The 24,233-nt window shown below is 46.1% G+C and overlaps 1 protein-coding gene across 6 annotated transcripts in view; it reads left to right on the top strand.

Annotated features, from left to right (window-relative positions):
• The window catches only part of ZBBX (zinc finger B-box domain containing), a 291,614-nt gene that overhangs the window by 32,466 nt on the left and 234,915 nt on the right, over nucleotides 1-24,233 (top strand). The window lies entirely within an intron of this gene.

The following is a 24,233-nucleotide window of genomic DNA, read 5'->3' as shown; positions in this document are numbered from 1 at the left end:
AGCTACTGGAGCCAGTATTACCTTTCTCCTTCCACAGAACACCACTGAGGCCATGGCCTCCCACTTCTTGATATACAAAGTGTGGCCTGTGCTGTGGCATCTCACCTCTAGTCAGGAGATATGAGTGATTCTATAGGAGAGGTGGTCCTGTCCAAACAAGTTTACAGTCAGATTCAGGACAACTGAAGTGAGAGGGATATGGAGGCTGACATATTTATTTACTTTTAAGCAATGCCGGTTGCCTACCTATCCTGCTGATCCGCTTGCCTCTAATACTTCTAATCATAGAGCCTGAACAAGCATGCAGCAGATCAGGTGTTTCTGACATTATTGTCAGATCTGACAAGATTAGCTGCATGCTTGCTTCTGGTGTTATTCAGACACGACTGTAGCCAAATTGACTACCAGGACAGCCAGGCAACTGATATTGCCTAAAAGGAAATAAATATGGCAGCCTCCATACTCCATCCATCCTGGACACAAGGTATGTGAAGTTAGTAAGCTGTATATATGGTTTCGCTGTCTTCATTGCTACATAGCTGAGAAAGAAAGGATAGTGGATAACTGATGTTATTTATGTGTGGACATGCTTCCAGCTTTTCTTGTCCATTTCTGCTACATTCGGAAAAAAAATTGTCTAACTCTTCCAAACTATCTTTGGGTATTTTGATATTGTATAAGAATATACACAGTTGAAATTAACTATTTTTACGTGAGACAAGCATCTCTCTTCATGTCTTTGCTTGGGGGTTTAATATATATTGTGACTCAGGCTATTTTGAGATAACCTTTACAAGTGAGGACAAAGAAGCATTGAGATTCTTTTGCATAAATGATATACTCGGATTTTATTTCTTCTGATTTCGTTCGGTAGAAAATGTTGTTTGCAAAAATAGAAGGAAAAAAAATGATTTCCGTTTTTCGTGTCTTTTTATGTCTGTCATTGGCAAGCCTATGTTAGAGCTACTTAGCTGACATGACCAAGGTTAGCGGAGTACGGTATTGCAGAGTTAAAGGGTGCTGGGTTTATATTCTTGTGTTGCTTATTAATGTGCTAATGCAAGTGACAGGTAGTAACGTTTGTGTTCCTTTCATACTCTTTTTGCACATTCTTTAATATTCTTCAACATTGTGCCAGTAATTAATGAGCTGTGTTTTAATAAAGCAAAACTTTAAGTGATAGCAAAAATTTTAAGCTAAAAATAAGGCTGGAAATAAGGCTGTGAGTTTCTGCAAAAACTCCAATTTTTATAACCTCCAGCATTGAGGTTATAAGTTATAAAACATAATGTTTCTTCACCCTGTGCATTTGGTTGGAGAGTGGACCACCAGGTCCATTCTAAGGACTAGACTCCTAGCTTTGTTGCCCCTGTTCTGGCAGTAGAAACCTAGATTTTTGAAAGTCATGACAAATTAGAAATGGACCCCTTGATACTCCAATATCTAACTTAGATATAGAAAATGTCAGGGTATTTATAGTGCATATCATGATATCACCTTTCAGATTAGAGCAAGTATCAAGCTATGGGCTAATGAGGTATAAGCAAGCCTTACTTCTCATTAGCCGATTCCTTTGTCCTTTCTCTAATCTGACTGACTTACGTGCCCAGGATATATGGTTTTCTAAAAAAAGATTCCAGGCCTGGGACATCATTTGTTTGGCATTATTTTCCAGTGTTATTTTATCTGTCCGCATTACTGAACTGGTTTACTCCTCTTATAATTGTGTGAATGGCTGTTTTATTTACACCTGGAACAGTCTGATCATTTTCTTTATAAGGGCTGATTCAAATGGATGTCTGAGCCAGCTGGCCACGGCAGCCTGCAGTCTTGTTTCAAATGCTTTTCTGCAAGCGTGCAGAAAAGTATTTGTCGGCTCTCGGCGGAGCTTCCTGACCTGTGCCATTTTTCATCCCCGCAGGGGGACACAGAAGCGTGGCAGTAAACAGTTCAAGGAAGCAACATGTTGGTGCCTTAAACACTGACTTGATTTTCTTCTGGGACTGTATTCGGCCTGAGGAAGTGGGCTGAGAACCACAAAACGCGTTGCCAAGTGCATATTAAAGTATGTTACAAATTATTTTGAATGTGTCATCATTGAGGTAAGCCACCCCAAACTTTTTCATTTTAGTTGCTTTTAACATAGTTTTATCATACCCTGGGCTCCTTTTTTTCCCCCTTTGTGTTACCAACCCTCTTTCAGGAGGGGTATTCTATTTGGCCAGGTGGCCTAACACCACGTTTGCAACCATCTAGAACTTTTTGTACCAAAACAGTGACTGCATCCAGCCTGGCTGGTCACCCGAAGGGAGTCGGGTTTGTGTATCTCCCCCTGCCTACAGTGGTTGGTTGCTCTTCTGCAACCTTCCTTTGTGAGTACATTTGAAGCCAGGATTCGAACCCTGGTATCCCATCTCTCTTGAATACCTAGGTGGGTCAGTACCTATTCAGTAAGAAGTTTTGGGGCAAGACTTCCTAACACTGTAGGGTGGCCCCTTGAGCGCACCCTTAGTGGCTGCAGCTCTTGAGTGCTTTGAGTCCAACAGGAGAAAAGCGCTATACAACTGTTAGGATTATTATTATTCATTCCTTCTCTTTACTGTCGTCCTGGCAAAAGCATCTTTCCAGCTCCTGCTAGATGGACCAATGAGAATCATCCTGATGATAACCTCCAGTATTCCCCTAGTATAGGTATCCCCCCTTCCTGTGTTGGGAACCAAATGTGCCCCCAGTTTAGGTAGCAGATGTGTGTCCCCCCAGTACTGGAAGCCAAATGTGTACTCAGTTTTCAGTAGCCTCTACCAGTATAAGTAGCAGATTTGCCTACAGTATAGGTAGCAGATGCCCCCCCCCCCACTATTGGAAACCAAATGTGCGCCAGTCTTAGGTAGGCTCCCAGTTTAAGTAGCAGATAAGCCTCTACCCAGTTTAGCCATGCAAATGGAATGCTGGATGTGCCGCTTAAGGGAAGATCTGTGGGCGGTGAGTAACCTCATTTATGTTCGTATGTAGAAGCTTTCCAGAGGCGCCAATAGAATAAAAATCACTTAAACGAGCTTAAAACCGATGGGGCAGTGGTGGACCTATCCCATCCATGCGGACAAAGCAAACAAAGGAAGGACTGTGGTATCAACAGTCAAACAACAATTTATTTATACTCCACAGTAAAAATAGGCAACGTGTTTCACGGGCTCAATTCCGCTTCATCAGGCCAATCAAAAAGGATCATACAGCTTATCAGCATCAAAACCACACTGTGGATTAATGTGGATTAATGTGCCTATGGCACCTGTGTCAGTGGTTAGCGTAGTCTTGATTCCATACTCCTAATGAATGGCTGGATAACATACAAATTCTGTTGCTATGGGGCAGGGGGGAGAGGGCTGACAAAGCGGCGCAGGAGTGGTGTCTTGCAGGTATCGGAGTGAGTGAAGAGACCAATGCTCTTGGCCTAATCATTCCGCCAAGCAGATCACTGGCCAAGGTGTTGGGGTCATTGGCGGCCACTGTACACACGATAGATTCTTGCCAGAGGCGGTCGTGTGTCGGTCGAGTTTTATCTAGTGTTTGTACGAGGCTTAGGGCCTCATTCACATCGTCTACTAGCTGCTGTCGCCGTGTGTGCAGCATTCACAGGTGGCAAATTAAGGTAAAGAGCATTGGCAGTTTCAAAGTGTATGGTATCTGCACAGTTATTGACCATTTTGCAACCTCTGATGTTGACCATGTGGATGCCCTGATTTGGCTGTCGGTATGGTGGGTTATTATCCCTGTCTACTAGTTGGCCCTAGTTCAACCATCTAAGTAAACTACTGTACATGTAAGTTATAAGATGGCAAGCATTATGTAGAACTAAGCTTGAAGAACTGAGGAGGCCTTATGTTTGCACAGCCTGCTCAGAAGACCTATGTGCGTAGAAGTAGTCAGGTCCTTGAATGAATGTATTTCAGAAGCAGCGAGCATGCCATAAATTCCTAGAATAACTTCTTCCGCTGTAAATATTTAACTGCTGATATCATTCCTGTAAATGAAGAGCCTGCTATTGACCTATCACCCCCTTAGTATACATCTTGGAGTGCCTTATCAAAATTCCTTATGGTAGGGAGGCCATTTCAATTCCGGCTTGCGCCTCTCGGATGCATCCAGCCTGATAATTGCAATCCATATAGCTTGTTTCAAATATCTTCAGTAAACTTCTAGTTGCGGCTTAAACCACATGTGTAAAAATCCTTTGTCATGGTTTTTCTATATTACTGTGGGAGTTAAAAGCTGCCATGAGCATGACAAGGACACAGGAGTGCTGCACTGTAGTCTAAATGTTGTTTTCTTCCATTATGTGCTTCAATAATAGTTTCATAATGTAAAAAGTATACCGCTATACCCATTGATGCTACAGGATTTTATTACAAATCATTCAAGGACATAAAAACATGTCTATGGAATAATATAATTCTGTAAGCTTTAAAAGAAACCCCAGTAGCCTGCACAGTCAATTCTACATGAGTATTTATTCCAATTGACCAGTGATAATAACCAGTTAGTAGTAATCAAATTAATAAAACAGTTATCTTGTTCGATAATTATAGGCTGTTCGCATTAGGAAATATTGACTATGTTACATTAGAGGGAGCTGAAAAGTATAAGCAGCAATGAAGACTGGTTCTAAACAAGCTGAACTGGTCACAGCAGTGCAGTTTCTCCAGTGTCCATGGGTGCTGCATAAGCCATAGGTCTGAATTGTGTCACCCACTGTTTATCGCTGTAGAAAACCCTGGAGGCCTTTTTGTGTAACTACAGTAAAGGCAACTTGTTCCTCCTGTCTACAGAAATAAAAAATTGGCCTCTATTCACTGTGACAATGTACGCTGCTGGAGGTGAGAAATAGTGGCTAAGGCATCTGTATGGATGAGCCAAAACATTACAACCACCTCTATAGTATTGTAACAAACATTAGAGAAGTGGTCGGCACTGCATAAGATCCTTTTCATTTTATAGTGGACAATTGATCACTGTAGCATTACATACTGTAAATGAATACAGTTAATTGAACTTGCACATACCTGATCGAGTGGAAGGGTGGTGGGTGTCGTGTGCAAAGAGCCTGACAGTTGTTTCATCGGAAGCTGTAACAACTGTAACCTTTTTTGGCTTTTGGCGAAGCGGGAAAACCTGTGAAATGGCTGTCAGTCCAACCTATCACCCCCGGAGTATGTAACTACTTGGTTTTCTAAGGAGCTCCATTAAAGTCTTAGCAATGTTGGAACTGGTGCCCACCTCTATCCTTCCTGACTATTGTGTTCTGTTTAATATTGTGTAGGTCAACTTCTGCCACCAAAACAGCTCAGAACCATCAAGGCATTGACACCATGAGACCTCTGAAAGTGTTCTTTGGTATCTGACACCAAGACATTAGCAGCAGGAGGAACTTTACTGAATAGAACTTAAACATAATCTGTAAGAAAAATACCCCCCCCCCCCATGGGATACTTACCCCGGGAGGAGAGAGCCTCTGAATCCTAATGAGGCTCTCCCATCCTCCACTGCCCCTTGGTTCCAGCGCTGGCTCCCCTGAAACCACAGCCGTCAAGGATGTTGACTTTGTCACTGGCACAGTAGCTCTTGCAATATTTACCTCTCCCGGCTCCATTGCAGGCACAGTAGCAGCTTGCGATTTGGCTCAGGTGTAAATAGCTGAGCCCGATCAGGCCAGCTCTACTGCACAGGTAAGAGTTGCCTGTGCCGTAGAGCGTGCCCAGCCATTTCCACCTCAGCCCGATCGGAAAGCTTCTCCTGACAGTAGGTGTTCGGGAGGCTTCCAGCATTGGATCGCCAAGGCTTAGGAGTAAAGGAGGTAGCCTCATAAGGATCCAGAGGCGGTGGATTCCGCCACCAAGGTAAGTATCCACCAGGGTTTCTCTTTCTTTCAGATTTCCTTTAAAGCGAATGTCTGTGGAAGAAATAATTGTACTGCGCAGGCGCAGAACTACTGCACCTGCGCAGTACAGTCCAGATGACGTCAGCACCACCACAAGCAGCTCTCATGCAGACGCAGTGGATACCGACCTGCTGAGGTCGGCATTTTGCACCGGAGGGAACCCCAGGCCACCGGCGGGTAGCATAGCTGTGGCGAGGGCACAGGATGGCGGACAGGGGCTGGAGGAAGCCCTGGGTAAGTAGATATTTTTTATTACTTCCTCAGACATTCCCTTTAATTAATAAAATTGCTTATTTTTAACAATATTACTTTATAAATTGTTTAGTCAATGTCGACATCTTTACTGCTAGTAGGTGTGCATAACTGTGTGTTCTGAAGTTAGAAGAAACAACACCTGGTCTCCCAGAATGCTGTGGGAGGAAATTCTTAATGACGAAACATCCTAGGCTAAACATCACTGTGAGGGTGGATTACATACCAGGGTACAGCTATAAATAGATATAGGAAGTATTTTTGCTGAAATGCTGAAACTAGGATAATTAACATAAAAGTGGGTATTCAAAATAATTTACTATGTTCTACTATATGCCGCTGTGCTGCCTCTTTAAAGTAAACCTCCGGACTAAAAATTAATTCAGCAAAACTGAAAAGGCTTGGTGTTTCTTTAACAGTTTCACAGCATCAGAACTTTTTTTTTTTTACCAAAGCATCATTTTTAGCTGCATTTTTACCTAAGCTCCACCCATCAAAGAAAAAAAGCCCGGGCTTTTTTTCTCTGATGCTGTGCAGAGCATGATGGGATTTCCTATGTTGTTATTCACGTTGCCTAGCTACTAGGAGGGGTGATCAGCACACATGACAGTTGGAACTGTGTCTCATGCTCCCTGTCACCTCCTTTCAACCAAAAAGATGACTGCCCCCATGAAATCAAACCTTTGCCTGTTCTTTTAAAACAGTGTGGGTAAGAGATTATATTGCCTATCTATTTTAATTAACATAACTAATGTAACTTAATGACAGTATGTTTGTTTAGGCTGGAGTTCCTCTTTAATTAAGCTAAAGAGACACTTAAAAATGTTAACAACTACAGAAGTACTGTTCATATTATTATGGTTCTGTATGCACTTCACCCTAACCTTCTCTTTCAGCCTGACCCTCCCATAAGCCTAACACTGATATCCACTTTTTAAACTATTTCTAAAACTAATCTTAACAACCATCACTAATGTAAGCTGATAATGGTACGGTAGGTAACACTAATCTTAATTCCTGCGCTAACGACGCACTAGACTTTATAGTAATCCTACCTGCCCAGTAACTCTAGTTTCACATTTCCTTGCCTTTCTGAGTGCTGGAAGAATTGGAAGAACATGCACAAGAGACCTTATGGTAAATTGAGTTGCTTTGTAAAGCCATGCCTAAATTAGAGAAACATCTATTATTAATTTTCGTGACACTGCATAATACCTGTAATTGTCTTCTGTGAGCCTTTTCTATTAATGCTTGTACAGTATGCTACTGAAATAAAGCATTGCACCACTGAAAAAGTTTACTGCTTGTCTAGCAATGTGACGAACACACACACACACACACACACGCACACTTATGGCTGGTACCCACAAGAAAGTGACAATTGCTGGGATTTCCATAGGTGTGGTTGTGAAAGCGCTGAAAATCACTTTGTACAGCGATCAAAAAGTTATTTTGCAGCCATCCTGTACTTTGTATTCAAGCGCAAACACTCCAAAAATGCTGCAGGCACCATGATTGCGATTTCGGGAAAGCGCAATTGCTGCTACTGTGGCTTCACCTCTATTGACTTTTATTGACCTACTGCTTTTGAAATTGCTGGTGATTCAAAAACTCTGCTGAAAGCACACTAGTGAGCCCCAAGCCTTTCAGTCAGTAATAAATTCAGGTTGTAAAGAAAGTGTGACCAGATTCAGTAACTCTGGACTTAGTCACACATTTAGGCTACTTTCACAATGTGTTGTTGAGGTGGAGTGCATGAAATAGAGGCACGGGGAAAAATGGGCGCCTGGTGAAGCCGATATAAGTTTAAAGAAAGAAATAAATGGGTGCGGGATGAAGATGAAATATGTCTAAACGATAAATTCCATAAGGAATTGGGCACTAAATGAAAACAAAAATATTTACAGTGGTAATGATAATAGTAAAACAATGGTAAGGGCTCGTTTCCACTGTTGCGGTGCGGAATCGCCTGGATTCCACTGCGGACGAAATCGCATGCGGATGCGTTTCCGCATGCTGTTTTCCCCGCGATTTCGCAAGGCTAAGAAGCAGGAGAATTTAACCATGTCACTGCCTGTGTAAATTTCCATAACATTACATGCAAAATCGCACGCGAAATCGCGGGGAAAACCGCATGACAAAGCCGCATGCGATTTCCCTATTAAAACCATTGCGGGCGATTCGCCCGCATTCCAGTCACACGCGAAATCTGACAGCTCTGCCGTGCAGATTTCCCCCGCACACCAACACGCACCCGCACGACGCACAAGTGGAAACAATCCTATCCACTTGTATTGCCTATGCGAATCCGCATGCGGTGCCCGCATGCGGATTCGCTATAGTGGAAACGAGCCCTAAATGTTACCAATATTTCACCACAAGTAAACCTAACCCTACTCTTACTCAGAATCCTCCCCCTCCTCCAATACCTAACCCTAAGCCCCCCCTTTCCTGATGCCTAACCCTAAAACCCCCCTTCCTAACGCCTAACCTTAAATCCCCACTTCCTAACCTTATCATTTTCAAAATGAGAAATTTCAAAACGATGTCTAACCTTAAAACCCCCTTCAAAAAATAATTTTCAAAAATGAGAAAAGTGTAAATACAAAGACCAAACTTTTAGGCCTCTTTCACAGTATGACGTTGCGTTTCAGTGCGACGTTAAGGTCGCACAACGTGGCCCTAACGCAACGCATATAGGGTTTGATTCACAAAGCGGTGCTAACTGTTAGCACGCCTGTGAAAACCCCCTTAGCACGTCTAAACAAGCTTTTCGCGCATAAAACTTTACGCGAGTAAAATTTTACGCGCGTACTGCACAGAGCGCAGGGCGCTCCGCGCGAAGTGCCCATTAAAGCCTATGGGACTTAGCGCGCGTAAAACTTTGCGCGCGCAAAGTTAGCGCGCGATCTGATTGAGAAATCCGGTGCTAACCTACTTAGCTCCCTGGTTAGCGCGTCTAAAGACTTTAGACGTGCTAAGTAGGTTAGCACCGCTTTGTGAATCAAGCCCATAGACTTTAACTTGGACATTTTCTTTATGTGTCTCTTGGTACAGTGTTTTCGTAGCACAGTGATGGAATGAAAACGGCGCATGCGTTACATTTTTTTTTTTTATAAAAAAACATTACTGAGCATGTGCAATATAACGCAGCAGATTCATTGCTAAACACACAGCATGCAGCACTTTCTAATAACGCTACACACAAACGCAGCGTTTGCACTGTGAATGTCGCACAGACTTAGTATTGCTGTGCGTTAGTCTGTGTTGAAACATTTTCTAACGTGCGACTTTAACGTTGCACTGTGAAAGACGCCTAAAAAAAACTATGTTCTAATTTTCAATGTATTAGGCACCCACATTTCTGCTTTGGGCATTTTCATCACCTGCTTCCGTTGGTGTGCGTTGTGTCAGATAAAATAATGGCATTGTTAATTGTAATGATATGTTCACATTGGCGCAATAGCAGTTTGGTGTGATAGATCCTTTGTAATAACACGAGGCATCTGTGCAGCACCCGACAACGTGCATGGTATCAGTTGCAGTAAAACGTATTGTATGCTTTACTGTATGCGTCACATTGCACTCGTAGTGCAGAGTGTGACTTTTCTCCTTCCTTGCATCGTGACCCTGTTTATTACAGAATATGCAACACAACACCTCAGTGTGAACAGCTTTTTTTAGGCCTGGAACCCACTACAAAATGCTATCACTAATCGCAATCGCTGGCGTTTTTAATAAGCGGTTTGTAAGCGATTTCATGAGCGATTGCTGGCGATTTTGGTAGCGTTTTTAAAAAGTGTCAGCTTTTTGCCAACGATTTGTGTAGCGATTAGCATTTTTAATTCTGATTGGTCCTTTTAATTACCGTATATACTCGCAAGCAAGCCGACCCGCATATAAGCCGACCCTCCAACTTTTACCTGAAAAACCAGGAAAAAATGATTGACCCTCATATAAGCCGGGGGTAGGAAATGCTGGTCGCGTGATCCCCCCAGTGTGTCCCAGTATAGCTAGTATAGTGCCCAGTATGGGTAGGTAGTGCCTCAGTATAGCTAGTAAAGTGCCCAGTATAGCTAGTATAGTGCCCAGTATAGCTAGTATAGTGCCCCAGTATAGCTAGTATAGTGCCCCAGTATAGCTAGTATAGTGCCCCAGTATAGCTAGTATAGTGCTCAGTATAGGTAGATAGTGCCCAGTATAGCTAGTATAGTGCCCAGTATAGCTAGTATAGTGCCTCAGTATGGCTAGTATAGTGCTCCAGTATAGCTAGTATAGTGCCCAGTATGGGTAGGTAGTGCCCCAGTATAGCTAGTATAGTGCCCAGTATGGGTAGGTAGTGCCTCAGTATAGCTAGTATAGTGCCCAGTATGGGTAGGTAGTGCCTCAGTATAGCTAGTATAGTGCTCAGTATAGCTAGTATAGTGCCCAGTATAGCTAGTATAGTGCCCCAGTATAGCTAGTATAGTGCTCAGTATAGGTAGATAGTGCCCAGTAGAGCTAGTATAGTGCCCAGTATAGCTAGTATAGTGCCTCAGTATGGCTAGTATAGTGCCCCAGTATGGCTAGTATAGTGCCCCAGTATAGCTAGCATAGTGCCCCAGTATAGTGCTCAGTATAGGTAGATAGTGCTCAGTATAGCGCCCCAGTATGGGTAGGTAGTGCCCCCCCCCCCACGGCCGCCACTGCTATTAGCTTACCTGGCGGCTTCCTCTATTCCCCTCTCCGTCTCCTGCTCGCCCGTGTAAATAATTCACAGCAGCTCGCCCCACGGCAGCTGCTGTGTGATGACAGAGGAAGCCGTAGAGAGAGCGGCTTCCTGTAGCGGCAATGTGTATCGCCGTTACTATGGGAACCGCTCTCCCCACAGCTTCCTCCCTTATCACACAGCAGCCGCCGTGGGGCGAGCTGCTGTGAATTATTTACACGGGCGAGCAAGAGACAGAGAGGGGAATAGAGGAAGCCGCCGGGTAAGCTAATAGCGGCAGCGTCCGCAGGGGGAGTGGAGGGGACCACGAACCACAGACCACATCACTCGCAAGCAAGCCGACTGCCCAACTTTTGGCCCACCTTTTGGGGGTCAAAAATTCGGCTTGCTTGCAAGTATATACGGTAATTTTTTATTTTTTTACAGTGTGCAGTAATGTAAAAACGCTAGCAAAATCGCTCTGTGTAGGTTTTGATGAGCAATTACGCCAGCATTTATATTCTTTACATTGCAGAAACACTAACGCTAATCGCTAAACGCTAAAAATGCTGCACGTCCTGCGTTTGCCATTTTGGTAATCACAATCGCTCCAGTGAAATTTGGCCCATCCATTAACATTAGCTGAGCGTTTAGGGAAATCGCTATCGTTTTGAATTGCTCCCTAAACGCTCACAAAATCTCACTAGTGGGTTTGAGCCGTCACATGGGAGGCTGAAAGTGGTGAATTCACCATCTGTTATCAGTTACCCTGAACCAGCTGGGAACTAGCTAGCGCTCTGCATAGGCAGTGTAGTTGTGACCACTGAGCACAGGCGCAACATGATGCATTTTTTTTTTGCTGCCAGGTAACTGCATAACTGCATCGCTTGTCAAGCTCCCTGACACACATAAGGGTTATAAGAGCTGCTGCTTGGCTGCATTAAATTGCAGCTGGAGCCTGGAGGTGCACTGTAGCTGAGAGATGGCAGAGGCCTTAGTTATGTAGTCATTAGAACCTTTAACCTTAATTTTGTTCTTTTCTTGAAGAAAGATCTCAATACTCAGAAAACCTCACTGATTGGATCTTGGGCAGAGGGCACACAGCTGACATTGGGAATGATTCACAAAGCTTTTTTACCTGTGTTCCTGTTCCTGTGTACCTGTGTTTTAACCTTATCTACATTACTTTTTTAAGCCCCCAAAGAGCAAAAATATAATATCATTAAGGTAAACAAGTAATATTGAAATGAAGTTAATCAGGAACAACTTTGAGTGTTTTTTTTTTCTTGTAAATGTGCTGAAAGGTTATTTTTATCAATTAGGTGATAAATAATTCATTTATGAGAAGCTTTGTGAATAGAGCCCATTCTATGCTAAAGTAGAACCGACAAACTTTTTAAATTTTTTTCCCTGTAGTTTTGGACAGAATGAGAGAAGTCAGAACCTCTGTCAGAGTTTATTGTGATTTGTATCCCTATTAGCGATATTCCGCTCAAATCCTGCTACTGGTGACACAAAAGCCAGCGCAAGAATCTATGTAATGGGTACACATACAGCAATAAAAATCTAATGGGGTTTCCTGCACAAAAACAAGTATTTTATCTGATATGTCCACCCTGAAGATATCCTGACACTTCCTGTAGTTAATGACATGTCAAGCTGTAAGGGGACATCTCTCCACTGGGGGCACAGACAACAATACATGCCAAACATTTGTTGCAGCCTGCTCAGCTCTGCCAATACAAAATAATTGTCTAGCGCTTCGCTCTAAGGAACATTTCAACACATTTATTCTAATTTACTGAGTAGGTAAATTCTGTAGGTAAATTCTGCAGTTACCCGTTAATCCAGAACATATTAGGCTTGATTCACAAAGCCATGCTAACTGTTAGCACGCTGGTGAAAAGCCCATTATCACGCCTAAACTCAGTTTAGGCGTGATAAAATAAACTCGCACGCAAAGTTTACGCGCTCAATGCCATTAAACCCTATGCGACTTTTCACGCACATCGGACTTTGCATGCACAAAACATTGCGCGCAAAACTTTACACGCGAGTTTTTCCCTCAATGCGGTGCTAACCTTCTTAGTGCAATGCTTATCACGCCCAAAAGTCTTTAGGTGTGCTCAGGGGTGAGCCTGGGGTGCCTGGCACCTGGGTGCAAGATTTTCTCTGGCGCCTATGGGAGTGCTCAGCCACATAACCACACCCATGTCCTGCCTAATCACACCCATGTCCCCCGTTTAGGTAGTGAGTGACAGGGACCCCAGTTTAGGTAGTGAGTGACAGGGACCCCCATTTAGGTAGTGAGTGACAGGGACCCCCTTTAGGTAGTGAGTGACAGGGACCCCCTTTAGGTAGTGAGTGACAGAGACCCCCGTTTAGGTAGTGAGTGACAGGGACCCCCGTTTAGGTAGTGAGTGACAGGGACCACCGTTTAGGTAGTGAGTGACAGGGACCCCCTTTAGGTAGTGAGTGACAGGGACCCCGTTTAGGCAGTGAGTGACAGGGACCACCATTTAGGTAGTGAGTGACAGGGACCCCCTTTAGGTAGTGAGTGACAGGGATCCCCTTTAGGTAGTGAGTGACAGGGACCCCGTTTAGGTAGTGAGTGACAGGGACCCCGTTTAGGTAGTGATTGACAGGGACCCCGTTTAGGCAGTGAGTGACAGGGACCCCCCCTCTAGCTGCCGCTCCCCCCTCACCTTGCAGCCAGCAGCAGCAGCCCAGCATCAGACCTCAGGATCAGCGGGTGACCCGACCAGTAAGAGCGGGCGCCGGACGCACCCGCTCTATATGAGGAAGTGATGTCACTTCCGAATATCAGTGCGGTGTGCTAGGTCCTAGCGCCCGCACTATTGGTCACCGCCTGATCGAGGTCTGACGTGCTAGAGGGAGAGGGAGAGGGGAGCGGCGGCTAGAGTGGGGGAGCGGCGGCTAGAGGGGGTGAGCGGCGGCCGGGCGGCGCCTCTCGGAGAGAGGTGCCTGGGTGCAATGCACCCGCAGCACCCGCCCAGGTGCGGCCCTGGGCGTGCTAACTAGGTTAGCACCGCTTTGTGAATCAAGCCCATAGTATAAGAAGTATGCTGTATATTTTAAAGGGAATCTGAAGTGAAAATAAACTTATGATCAGTGGTGCTCAGCAGAGCTCGAATATTCGAGTAGCTCGAATATTCGCGCTCTTTTTCAGCTATTCGAGCTCGGTATTCGAGCTCCGAATAGCTGGAGCTATTCGAATGGGCTATTCGAGTGAACTCGAATAGCCCATTCACTATTCGCGCTATTCGAGCTAACAGCGCTATTCGAGCTCGAATACCGAGCTCGAATAGCGTCATAGCCCAGATTGATGTCCTTAGAGCCAATCAGAGGGCTCCCAGGCCCTCTGACGGCAGCCAATCACTGAGGGGGACCCTGGCCAGCCCCTACCCTATAAATAGCGGCCGCCATGTTCCGTTTCTCCGTCCTTGCCCGACTTTGCACAGAGAGAGATCTGCTCCTTTGTGCGTTGGCTTAGCAAGAGCTTTATTGTGGTCATTTACCTAGCGTTTTTGCTCACATACACCTCCTATATACACCTATATTGTTGTTAGTTAGATAGACATTGTATTTTAGTTAGTAGCTTTTGTGTTACATAGAGAGAGACTCAGACAGCTGCTGCAGGCTTACAGCTTTAGGCCTCAGGGCCTTGCCTGTGTGGGCAGCTGTTCTCTCCTGTCCTCTGTTTATTTCTCATCTATACCAGTATTTCTGCTGTCCTTTAGTACTGATTGATTGTATTTTGTATTGTAGTTATATACTGTAACTGTACTAGGACACTCACTCAGTCACTGTTCATAGGCTACTAGCTCCTGCGTGTGCGTGCACTCACTGTCTGTGTACTGTACACACACTCTATTTCCTTCTGAATAGTTATATACTGTAACTGTACTAGGACACTCACTGACTGTCACTGTTCATAGGCTAGCTCCTGCGTGTGCGTGCACTCACTGTCTGTGTACTGTAGTATACACACACTCTATTTCCTTCTGAATAGTTATATACTGTAACTGTACTAGGACACTCACTCACTGACACTGTTCATAGGCTACTAGCTCCTGCGTGTGCGTGCACTCACTGTCTGTGTACTGTAGTGTACACACACTCTATTTCCTTCTGAATAGTTATATACTGTAACTGTACTAGGACACTCACTGTCACTGTTCATAGGCTACTAGCTCCTGCGTGTGCGTGCACTCACTGTCTGTGTACTGTAGTGTACACACACTCTATTTCCTTCTGAATAGTTATATACTGTAACTGTACTAGGACACTCACTGTCACTGTTCATAGGCTACTAGCTCCTGCGTGTGCGTGCACTCACTGTCTGTGTACTGTACACACACTCTATTTCCTTCTGAATAGTTATATACTGTAACTGTACTAGGACACTCACTGTCACTGTTCATAGGCTACTAGCTCCTGCGTGTGCGTGCACTCACTGTCTGTGTAGTGTACACACACTCTATTTCCTTCTGAATAGTTATATACTGTAACTGTACTAGGACACTCACTGTCACTGTTCATAGGCTACTAGCTCCTGCGTGTGCGTGCACTCACTGTCTGTGTAGTGTACACACACTCTATTTCCTTCTGAATAGTTATATACTGTAACTGTATTAGGACACTCACTCACTGACACTGTTCATAGGCTACTAGCTCCTGCGTGTGCGTGCACTCACTGTCTGTGAACTGTAGTGTACACACACTCTATTTCCTTCTGAATAGTTATATACTGTAACTGTACTAGGACACTCACTGTCACTGTTCATAGGCTACTAGCTCCTGCGTGTGCGTGCACTCACTGTCTGTGTACTGTACACACACTCTATTTCCTTCTGAATAGTTATATACTGTAACTGTACTAGGACACTCACTGTCACTGTTCATAGGCTACTAGCTCCTGCGTGTGCGTGCACTCACTGTCTGTGTACTGTACACACACTCTATTTCCTTCTGAATAGTTATATACTGTAACTGTACTAGGACACTCACTCACTGACACTGTTCATAGGCTACTAGCTCCTGCGTGTGCGTGCACTCACTGTCTGTGTACTGTAGTGTACACACACTCTATTTCCTTCTGAATAGTTATATACTGTAACTGTACTAGGACACTCACTGTCACTGTTCATAGGCTACTAGCTCCTGCGTGTGCGTGCACTCACTGTCTGTGTACTATACACACACTCTATTTCCTTCTGAATAGTTATATACTGTAACTGTACTAGGACACTCACTGTCACTGTTCATAGGCTACTAGCTCCTGCGTGTGCGTGCACTCACTGTCTGTGTAGTGTACACACACTCTATTTCCTTCTGAATAGTTATATACTGTAACTGTACTAGGACACTCACTCACTGACACTGTTCATAGGCTACTAGCTCCTGCGTGTGCGTGCACTAACTGTCTGTGAACTGTAGTTTACACACACTCTATTTCCTTCTGAATAGTTATATACTGTAACTGTACTAGGACACTCACTGTCACTGTTCATAGGCTACTAGCTCCTGCGTGTGCGTGCACTCACTGTCTGTGTACTATACACACACTCTATTTCCTTCTGAATAGTTATATACTGTAACTGTACTAGGACACTCACTGTCACTGTTCATAGGCTACTAGCTCCTGCGTGTGCGTGCACTCACTGTCTGTGTAGTGTACACACACTCTATTTCCTGCTGAATAGTTATATACTGTAACTGTACTAGGACACTCACTCACTGACACTGTTCATAGGCTACTAGCTCCTGCGTGTGCGTGCACTCACTGTCTGTGTACTGTAGTGTACACACACTCTATTTCCTTCTGAATAGTTATATACTGTAACTGTACTAGGACACTCACTGTCACTGTTCATAGGCTACTAGCTCCTGCGTGTGCGTGCACTCACTGTCTGTGTACTGTACACAGACTCTATTTCCTTCTGATTACTGATTGATTATTGTAATTTCTGGTTGTACTTACTGTTACTACTTACTGTACTAGTAGGGACACTCAGTCACTGTTCATAGGCTAGCTCCTGCGTGTGCGTGCACTCACTCACTGTCTGTGTACACACACTCTATTTCCTTGTGATTATTACTACTGATTATTGTAACTTCTAGTTGTACTTACTGACTCTGTTACTACTTACTTACTGTACTAGACACTCACTCAGTCACCTCGCCCACCAACCCACTCCATTAAAGTACCCCACTTTTCACCCGCCCTTTTAAAAAACTTTTGTGTTTACGCCCAAAACATCGAAGATGTCTGGAAGTGGCAGCCAGCGCGGTCTGGGCAAGGGGAAGGGCAGCAAGGGAATCAGGAGGAGAGGGAGCAGCATTGTGGCAAGCCGCGGGCGCGGCCGCGCCACCATGCACAGTTCCGCAGCAGCAGCGTCAGTGGCTAACATTCCTCCTATAGCCACTGGCCGTGAACGCTTTGGGCGCCGCCCAGCAGGAGCATCTGCAACTCACGCTGCAGAGACACAGCAGCAGCAGCGTGTAGCACCTGCTCCGATTTTCCTCCAGCCGGGTCGGAAACGTCCCATTGAGGAAAAGGATGCAGACACTGTGGTGCAACTGATGACGGAGGATGAGCAGCCCGCCATCAGCTCTGCATCCGAGGCCTCCACCCTCACTACCACCACCACCACCCCTGTTCGCAGCAGCCGCCCAGCAGGGCCTGGGGAGGAGGCCAGTTCACCGTCAGTCGCCGACCTGTCACTCAGCACTCTTTTGACCCCAGGCATGATGAGTCAATTGTCTGCTGTTGTTGGCGATTTGGAGGAGGAGATGCTGATGGGCACTTTGGGGGATGAGGGATTGGACAGCAAGACTGTGGCGACAGTCAAGCAGCCCATCCATGCATCAGGAGAGGAGTTTGGGGGGTCATCATCCCAGCAGGACATGTTTCAGGAGGGGGAGGATGATGATGACACAGTGACAGACAGAGACTGGGTGCCACCAGCTCCAGGGGATGTCGTCATCAGCAGCTCTGAGGAGGAGGAGGAGGATGCGCTTGTGGGCCTTGCAAGGAGGCGCATCATTGCAAGCATTGGCAGCAGTAGGCAGGTCCCCCAGCCTGCTGGTGTCTCAGGCTCAGCAGCAGCAGCAGCATCTGCCAGTACCACCACCAGCCGCACCCAAGCCCCCCCCCCCCCCCAACCACCACAGGGAGACAGGCAGCAGCGGTTCCATGCCGTAGGGGGTTGTTTTTGTCACCAATCTGGCGCTTTTTCACCATGCCCACAGTGTACAGCAAGTACGCCACTTGCAACCACTGTCAGCGGAAGTTGAGCAGAGGTGCAGACCCCTTAAAGTTCAGCACCAGCTCGCTCATCAACCACCTTGCTGCGAAACATTTCCACCAGCATGAGGAGTTCCAGAGGCTGAAGGCATCTGGTGCTGGCAGTTGCACCACACCCATCACTGCACAGCCTTCAGCAGCAGCAGCAGCAGCAACAGCAGCCACCCGCCCTCCTGCTCCTCCAGCAGCACCAGCAGGAGTGCGAAAACGCACTGCTCCTCCCCCCTCTGCAACTCCTGCCGCCGACACTGAGGCCTGTTCTGGCAGCCAGTCCTCAGTGGCCTCCTCTGCTGTGTCTGCTGATTCCCGTGCCAGCAAAAGGCCACGCCAGAGCCTTTTGAGCGAGTCCTTCCAGGGGGTGGTTAGGGCTCTGCCTCCCAGCAGCCATCGCGTGCGGCAGCTGAACGGCTTGCTGGCACGGGCCATGTGCTCCCAACTCCTGCCGTACACGCTCGTGCAGGAGAGGAGCGACATTCGTGCGCTGCTTGCTTGCGCAGCCCCAGACTGGCAGCTCCCCAGCAGACACTTCTTCGCCCGCAAGGCCATTCCTGCACCGCTTTGTGATGGCCAATGTGGAGCGAGGGCTGGAGCACGCGGTTGGTGAAAGGGTCCACGTCACCATGGACTCCTGGAGCAGCCGCTTCGGGACAGGCTGCTACCTGTCCTTCACTGTCCACTGGGTCAGCTTGGTGGAAGGGGGTGAGGATGGGAGAGCAGCAGCGGGCACAGCAGCAGCAGCAACACAGTGGGTGGTGCCACCCCGCAGGGTCGGGGGAACTGCAGCAGGTTCCTCCGATCCTCTGCCATCCTCCGGCACACCTGGCCAAACCCCCCGCCTCAGCAGCAGCGTGAAGGCCCGCCACTGCCAAGCGCTGCTGCACTTGGTCAGCCTTGGGAAGACCAAGCTGATGGCAACCCATGTGTTGGCCAAACTCCAGGAGCAGGAGAGGATTTGGCTGACCCCCAGAGGCCTCAGAGTCGGAGAGGTGGTGGCCGACAATGGGGCCAATCTGGTTGCCGCAATAGACAGGGGAAACCTGACCCACATCCCCTGTCTTGCCCACGTGCTGAACCTGGTGGTGCAGAAGTTCTTGCGCACCTACCAGGGGATGGGCGAACTGCTGGAAACGGCAAGGAACGTTGTGCGTCACTTCCGGCGCTCGGCTGCAGCCTGTGCGAGCCTGGAAGACGTGCAAAAGGAGCTGGAGCTGCCACGCCATCGGCTGATCCTTGACGTTCCGACTCGCTGGAACTCCACCCTGGCGATGTTGGAGCGTCTGGTTGAACAGAAGCACGCTGTCAACCAGTACCTTGCCCTGGCCACTGTTTCCGCCGCTCAGAGAAGGGACAAGACCAGCAACATCCCGTCCATCGTCCCTGATGATGACTGGAGGCACATGCAGCAGGTGTGCTTAGTGCTGGCTCCCTTTCTGCAGGCCACTAACATGGTGAGCAGGGACCATGCTATGGTCTGCGAGTGGGTGCCCCTGGTTTGTCTGCTGAACAGGGCCTTCGATGCTTTGCTGGAACAGGGAGCGGCAGCCTTGGACCAGCAGGAGCGGCAAGCAGCTGCACAGTCCACCTCTGAGGGGAAGGAGGAGGAGGACTTGGTGGAGGTCCCTGACCTTGCTGCTGATGAGGGCGATCAGCACAGCGCAGCTGAGTTGGTGCGGGGGTGGAGAGAGGATGAGGCGGCAGAGGAGGAGGATGAGGAGGACAGCACTGCCGTCGATGTGCCAGCAGACGTGGCCCGCCTCTTCCCAATGGCAGCGCACATGCTGACGTGCCTGCGCAGGGACCCCAGGGTGATCCAGATGAAGCAGAGGGAGGACATCTGGATCAGCATGATGTTGGACCCGCGCCTCAAGGGGAAGTTGAGCCAGTTCCTGCCGCCTGCAGGAGGAGACCCAGCGCAACAAATAAGGAGCTTGCAGCAGGCCCTTGTTGAGCGCTTGGAGGAAGCCTTCCCCCAGCCTTCCACCCCCACTGTCCAGCCAGCACAGAGGCAGCAGCAGGTGCCTGCATCCAGCAGCAAGCGCCCCACAGACCTGCTGTCTCTCAGCCACGAGCTCTACAGGACTGTAGAGGCTCCGGCAGCAGTGACTAGAGAGGAGGTGCATGCAGCAGCATCCTCCTCCGGTCACAGCCAGCGCCTGACCCGCATGGTGGCTGACTACATGGGGTCCTACAGCGGGCTTGACAGCGATGCCCCTGTTGATCCCATGGAGTATTGGGTCAAGCGCCTGGAGATCTGGAGCGAGCTGGCGCAGTACGCCCTGGAAGTGCTGTTCTGCCCCCCTTCCAGCGTGCTGTCCGAGCGCTGCTTCAGTGCAGCTGGTGGCGTGGTCACCGAGAAACGCTCACGTCTGTCTCACAAGTCTGTGGACAGACTGACGTTTCTCAAGATGAACCAGGCGTGGGTGGAAGGCGAGTTCCTGACCCCTGTTTTCGGCGAGAGGGGGACATGAACTGGCTGCCGGAACTTAGAACCATCGTTAATGTGCCTTACCACCCTTTACCACCTCCTGGCTCCTGCTCACTAAGCCAGCCTGGTTCACTTTGACTATTACGTCGCCTGCAGCCACACATTTTACAACTACAGTGGGCTGCTGTGTACTGCCCTTCTGCTGTCTGTCTGTGTTTCCCACTGCCAGGGTACACAGATTTACCTTCTGCTGCCACTCTGCCACCAGCTATTACGCCAAACAATAGCTATATCTGTGTAATTTGCTGTAAAAAAAAAAAAAAAAGTAAACCATTAAAAGAAAAAAAAAAAAGGTTTAATTTTTCTGAGGTGCCCGGGTTGAAAACTGTGTTGTCCCAGTTGTGTATTGGACACGATGTGGGCTGCACGACCACTGTCTGGGACCTCCTGTTGTGTTTATTTACAGCCCTGGTATCACCCGCTAGGTACCAGGGCTATTATGTCACGCTGCCTGCCTGCTGCCACACTCACACTACTCCTCCATTCCTCCTGTTGCTGCTGCTGTCTGTCTGTGTTTCCCACTGCCAGGGTACACAGAATTACATTCTGCTGCCACTCTGCCACCAGCTATTACGTCAAACAATAGCTGCTCACATTACTCCTCCATTCCTCCTGCTGCTGCTGCTGTCGGTCTGTTTTTCCCACTGCCAGGGTACACAGAATTACATTCTGCTGCCACTCTGCCACCAGCTATTCCGTCAAAAAATAGCTATATATCTGTGTAATTTGTTTTACAACAAAACCAAAAAACCATAAAAAAAAAAAAGGTTTAATTTTTCAGAGGTGCCCGGGTTGAAAACTGTGTTGTCCCAGTTGTGTATTGGACACGATGTGGGCTGCACGGCCGCTGTCTGGGACCTCCTGTTGTGTTTATTTACAGCCCTGGTATCACCCGCTAGGTACCAGGGCTATTATGTCACGCTGCCTGCCTGCTGCCACACTCACACTACTCCTCCATTCCTCCTGCTGCTGCTGCTGTCTGTCTGTGTTTCCCACTGCCAGGGTACACAGAATTACATTCTGCTGCCACTCTACCACCAGCTATTACGTCAAACAATAGCTGCTCACATTACTCCTCCATTCCTCCTGCTGTTGCTGCTGTCGGTCTGTGTTTCCCACTGCCAGGGTACATAGAATTACATTCTGCTGCCACTCTGCCACCAGCTATTACGTCAAAAAATAGCTATATATCTGTGTAATTTGTTTTACAAACAAAACCAAAAAAACCATAAAAAAAAAAGGTTTAATTTTTTAGAGGTGCCCGGGTTGAAAACTGTGTTGTCCCAGTTGTGTATTGGACACGATGTGGGCTGCACGACCGCTGTCTGGGACCTCCTGCCGGCTGTGTTCATTTACAGCCCTGGTATCACCGCTAGGTACCAGGGCTATTATGTCACGCTGCCTGCCTCATTGACTGCCTGCTGCCACACACTCATCCTCCTCCTCCTGCTGCTGAATTTACCTCCTGCTGTCTGTGTGTTTCCACTGCCAGGGAGCACAAACAATGGCGCTTCCAACATGCGTGTGCCACCAGCTATTTGTTACGCTCAAAAATAGCTGCATTTCTTTAAAAAAAAAATTGAAAAGAGAAATAAGTGAAGAAGAAGAAGACGATATAGAAAAAGAAGGAGAAGAAGAAGAAGGAGAGGAAGAAGAAGAAGAAGATGAAGAAGAAGGAGAAGAAGAAGAAGATGAAGAAGAAGAAGAAGATGAAGAAGAAGAAGAAGATGAAGAAGATCAAGAAGATCAAGAAGAAGAAGATGAAGAAGATGAAGAAGATGAAGAAGATGAAGAAGAAGAAGATGAAGAAGATGAAGAAGATGATGAAGAAGAAGAAGATGAAGAAGAAGAAGATGAAGAAGATGAAGAAGATGAAGAAAAAGAAGATGAAGAAGATGAAGAAGAAGAAGATGGAGAAGAAGAAGAAGAAGAAGAAGAAGATGAAGAAGAAGAAGAAGAAGAAGAAGATGAAGAAGATGAAGAAGATGATGAAGAAGAAGAAGATGAAGAAGAAGAAGATGAAGAAGATGAAGAAGAAGATGAAGAAGAAGAAGATGATGATGAAGAAGATGAAGAAGAAGAAGAAGAAGAAGAAGAAGAAGAAGACAATATAGAAGAAGAAGAAGAAGATATAGAAGAAGATATAGAAGAAGAAGAAGAAGATATAGAAGATAAAGAAGAAGAAGAAGAAGTATATACAGTACTGAACAAAATTCTGGACACAACTTCTCTTTCCACTTTTTTTTTAAAGGAACATCCCCACATAATCACTTGCTGTTGTTACTTGGAAAAAAAGAGGTTTCTTGCATCATTCACCCTCAAAACAAGTGTTGGAAGCTATTTAAGGCCAATTCGAATAGTCAGCTCGAATAGTTAGCTCGAATACCGACTCGAATAGTGAGCTCGAAGTCCGAGATTGAATCGAATAGTAAAAATTATTCGACTCGAATATTCGACTGACCTCGAATAATTTACTATTCGAATTCGACCAAACTCGAATTTTAAAAAGGGGTATTTGAGCACCACTACTTATGATATAATGATTTGTGTGTGTAATACAGCTAAGAAATAGAACATTAGTAGCACAGATAGGAGTTATATTGTTTCCAGTACAGGAAGTGTTAAAAAACTTCAGTTGTTATCTATGCAAAAGAGCTTCTCTGAGCTCTCTGACCAAGCTTGGTCAGTTACAGTGCTGTTTTCTGAAGCACTTATTTCAACAAGCCTCCTACTGTTTCTTGTTTGTTTTAAGGAAATCTGAGGTGACATATGTACAGCGCCAAGCACACAAATAACTAGGCTGTGTTCCTATTTTTCTTTCCCTGCCTGAAAGAGTTAAATATCAGGTGTGCAATTGACAATTTCTGTCCGGGTCAGGACCAGGTTGGAAGCGGGTCAGACTATAATGTAATCCTCACTGATAAGGAATTGCAGCCATATAACACTTTCCTGGCAGTAAATGGCTTCTGAGAGTAGGAAAGAGAAAAAAAAGTCAATAGTTCACAGATTTTAGCTTTGGCATACTTCAATGTATGTATCACTGAGCAGAGACATTGAAACAGTAATAACTTAAAAAGTAGATTTAAATATACTGTGGGACACCTTAAAACGTCATTTTTAGAAGAAGGAGGATAGATACAATTGTTTATCTCATTAGTTAATTTTCACCTAGGATGTCCATTAAGATTTTACTGTAGGAAAGTTCAAAGGATCATTAGCTTGGTTTCATAGTTTAAAATACTTTTGTAAACTGCTAATATTAGAGAATGATGCAATGTTATAAAAATAAAGCTATATAATTGAAAATTAAAAAAATGAGACTCCTTTCTTTGCTCCTAATGTTCTATTAATTACTCTTCTATTAATGTTCTATTAGTGTACTACACATACAATTCATCATATCATAACTTTTTTGTTTTTTTGGCTTCAGCGTCACTTTAATGCTGTATGTTTTTTGCAGTTATCATGCATCTAGTTATGGTTTTGTGATTGGTAGGCCAGGCTGAGGATTTTATGTGATCACTGCCCAGACTAGGCTAATTTA

This window comes from Hyperolius riggenbachi, chromosome 4, assembly GCF_040937935.1.
Source record: "Hyperolius riggenbachi isolate aHypRig1 chromosome 4, aHypRig1.pri, whole genome shotgun sequence".
In the NCBI taxonomy this organism is placed as follows: Eukaryota; Metazoa; Chordata; class Amphibia; order Anura; family Hyperoliidae; genus Hyperolius; species Hyperolius riggenbachi.
The sequence above is the reverse complement of the archived record's forward strand: the minus strand, read 5'-3'. Positions and strand labels throughout refer to the sequence as shown.